The sequence below is a fragment of the Oryctolagus cuniculus genome, chromosome 2 (assembly GCF_051225735.1).
Source record: "Oryctolagus cuniculus isolate XC-2025 breed Fujian yellow rabbit chromosome 2, ASM5122573v1, whole genome shotgun sequence".
NCBI classification, from domain to species: domain Eukaryota; kingdom Metazoa; phylum Chordata; class Mammalia; order Lagomorpha; family Leporidae; genus Oryctolagus; species Oryctolagus cuniculus.
The window spans coordinates 127,058,699-127,062,742 of NC_142868.1; positions in this window are offsets into that span (position 1 = coordinate 127,058,699).

The following is a 4,044-nucleotide window of genomic DNA, read 5'->3' on the forward strand; positions in this document are numbered from 1 at the left end:
TTAAAATCAGTAGTAACACAGGTGTCCAAAGCATTGGCTTAAATCACTGGACCACAATGCCCTTCCCAAATACAGCTTTTTTTTTTTTTTTAAGTTTTACTCCCTACTACCTGAATCTCATTTTTTGTACACCTTTCAGAGTTTTCCAAACTAAACATTATCCATTTGATCCCCACCAGCCACTGACTGAAACTCAAGGTGCGTGTCAGAACACAAAAGCCCTCTGTGACCTCATCCCTTCTACCTCTACAGCCTAAAAGGTCTTTGGGTAGGACTTTGTACTTTGGGAACATTAAGTTCCATGCAATTGCCCCACATCATAAATCTTGTCTTGTCTTGTAATGATCTTCTAGTAGTAAAGCTCTTTGTCTTTCCCCACCAAACCCTCCCAGAGAGACCATTCCACTCTTAAGCAGCTGTTTACTGTTCAATATCTAAAGACCAAAAGAATTACTATTTCCTCCACTTAACCCTAAATAATCACATAGGGTCATCTTCCCACAGTACTCTAGGTATTAGTATCTATGGGAACTATAAGAAACAATCTATGTATGTGGTTTCCCTGCTGACTTCTGAATATTCAAGGACAAGGAGATATATCCAGAAATCCATAATGATAAAAAGTGGATGTGTAACCTTTCAAAACCTATCCCAGCTTTCAGTTTACAAAGATAACTTGCTGTAACTCATAGAGCTGAAAATAAGAGGCAGATACGTACTTGTTTATACATCAAGTACTCATATGCAATGACAGTCACTGTGCCAGGGGCTAGGAATATGGTGATGTGAGACCATGCGTCATGTCTCAAAGTTAAATGTAATGTCCATCTGCAAGACGTGCATTGGAAAATGTATAATTGCAGATAGTTTTCACAAGATCATCCCAGAGATTGGGAAAAAGAGTATCAGCAATACTATAGGAAGTTAAAGACCAAAAGGTCAGAATTAAGGTCAGGAGACCACTGAAAGATCATGACATAAACAACAATCAGGCGCAGAGATACACATTTGGGACAAGTACAGTAAAAAGCTGAAGGAGCTGAATTCAGAGCAAAAGAACAGGATGAATGACTTAATAAAATGTTCAGTGGTATACATGACTTGATGTTATGGATGGTGTGAAATGTGGGGCATTGATAACAGGAATTCTAAAGAACCAGTAGAGGGCTTGCTACTGTATCCTTACCAAATCCCATACAGATGGGGTGTGGTCCCACTCAGGATGATATGCTGGCCTCAGTTGTTTGAATATATATATATATATATATATATATATATATATTTAACTTTTATTTAATGAATATAAATTTCCAAAGTACGGCTTATGGATTATAATGTCTTCCCCTCCCATAACTTCCCTCCCACCCGCAACCCTCCCCTTTCCCTCTCCCTCTCCCCTTCCATTCACATCAAGATTCATTTTCAATTCTCTTTATATAAAAAAGATCAATTTAGCATACATTAAGTAAAGATTTCAACAGTTTGCACCCACACAGAAACATAAAGTGAAAAATACTGATTGAATACTAGTTATAGCATTAAATCCCAATGTACAGCACATTAAGGACAGAGATCCTGCATGAGGAGTAAGTGCACAGTGACTCCTGTTGTTGACTTAATAAATTGACACTCTTGTTTATGGCATCAGTAATCACCCTAGGCTCTTGCCATGAGTTGCCAAGGCTATGGAAGCCTTTTGAGTTCACTGACTCTGATCATATTTAGACAAGGTCATAGTCAAAGTGGAAGTTCTCTCCTCCCTTCAGAGAAAGGTACCTCCTTCTTTGATGACCTGTTCTTTCCACTGGGATCTCACTCACGGAGATCTTTCATTTAGGGTTTTTTTTTTTTTTTTTTTTTTTTTTTTTTTTTTGCCAGAGTGTCTTGGCTTTCCATGCCTGAAATACTCTCATGGGCTTTTCAGCCAGATCCACGTGCCTTAAGGGCTGATTCTGAGGCCAGAGTGCTGTTTAGGACATCTGCGATTCTATGGGTCTGCTGTGTATCTCACTTCCCATGTTGGATCGTTCTCTCCCTTTTTTATTCTATCAGCTAGTATTTACAGACACTAGTCTTGTTTATGTGCTCCCTTTAGCTCTTAGTCCTATCAGTATGATCAATTGTGAACAGAAATTTCTCTTATTCCCACTCTTACATTTAACAGTGATCACTTTTCAGTTAAGTTTCAACACTTAAGAATAACTGTGTATTGATTACAATATTCAACCAAAAGTATTAAATAGAATAAACAAAAAAAAATACTAAGAGGGATAACGTATTAAGTTGTTCATCAACAGTCAGGGCAAGAGCTGATCAAGTCACCATTTCTCATAGTGTTCATTTCACTTTAACAGGTTTCCTTTTTGGTGCTCAGTTAGTTGTCATCGATCAGGGAGAATATATGATATTTGTCCCTTGGGGACTGGCTTATTTCACTCAGCATAATTTTCCAAATTCCTAACAGGGATCACATTTCAGTTAAAATTTAAACACCTAAGAATAATTGTGTATTAATTACAGAGTTCAACCAATAGACTAGAACAAAAAAATACTAAAATGGATAAAGTATTACATTATACATCAACAGTCAGGACAAGAGCTGATCAAGTCACTGTTTCTCATAGTGTCCATTTCACTTCAACAAGTTTCCCCTTTGGTGCTCAGTTAGTTGTCGCTGATCAGGGAGAACATATGATATTTGTCCCTTTGGGACTGGCTTAATTCACTCAGCATGATGTTTTCCAGATTCCTCCATTTTGTTGCAAATGACTGGATTTCGTTGTTTTTGACTGCTGTATAGTATTCTATAGAGTACATGTCCCATAATTTCTTTATCCAGTCTACTGTTGATGGGCATTTAGGTTGGTTCCAGGTCTTGGCTATTGTGAATTGTGCTGCAAAAACATTAGGGTGCAGACCGCTTTTTTGTTTGCCAATTTAAATCCTTTGGGTAAATTCCAAGGAGTGGGATGGCTGGGTCGAACAGTAGGGTTATATTCAGGTTTCTGAGGAATCTCCAGACTGACTTCCATAGTGGCTTGACCAGTTTGCATTCCCACCAACAGTGGGTTAGTGTCCCTTTTTCCCCACATCCTCACCAGCATCTATTGTTGGCAGATTTCTGAATGTGAGCCATTCTAACTGGGGTGAGGTGAAACCTCATTGTGGTTTTGATTTGCATTTCCCTGATTGCTAGTGATCTTGAACATTTTTTCATGTGTCTGTTGGCCTTTTGGATTTCCTCTTTTGAAAAATGTCTCTTGAGGTTCTTGGCCCATCTCTTAAGTGGGTTGTTTGTTTTGATATTGTGGAGTTTCTTGATTTCTTTGTAGATTCAGGTTATCAACCCTTTATCAGTTGCATAGTTTGCAAATATTTTTTTCCTATTCTGTTGGTTGCCTCTTCACTTTCCTGACTGTTTCTTTTGAAGTACAGAAACTTCTCAATTTGATGCAATCCCAAATGTTAATTTTGACTTTGACTGCCTGTGTTCTGGGGTATTTTCCAAGAAGTCTTTGCCGGTACCTATATCTTGCAGGGTTTTTCAAATGCTCTCTAATAATTTGATGGTGTCAGGTCGTAGATTTAAGTCTTTAATCCATGTCTAGTGGATTTTTGTGTAAGGTGAAAGGTAGGGTTCTTGCTTCATGATCCTGCACGTGGAAATCCAATTTTCCCAGCACCATTTATTGGATAGACTCTCCTTACTCCAGGGATTGGTTTTAGATCCTTGATCAAATATAAGTTGGCTGTAGATGTTGGACTGATTTCTGGTGTTTCAATTCTGTTCCATTGGTCTATCCATCTGTTTCTGTACCATTACCATGCTGTTTTGATAACAACTGCCCTGTAGTATGTCCTGAAACCTGGTATTGTGATGCCTCCGGCTTTGTTTTTGTTGTACAAGATTGCTTTAGCTATTCGAGGTCTCCTGTGCCTCCATATGAATTTCAGCATAATTTTTTCCAGATCTGAGAAGAAGGTCTTCGGTATCTTGATTGGTATTGCATTTAATGTATAAATGGCTTTTGTGAGAATGGACAT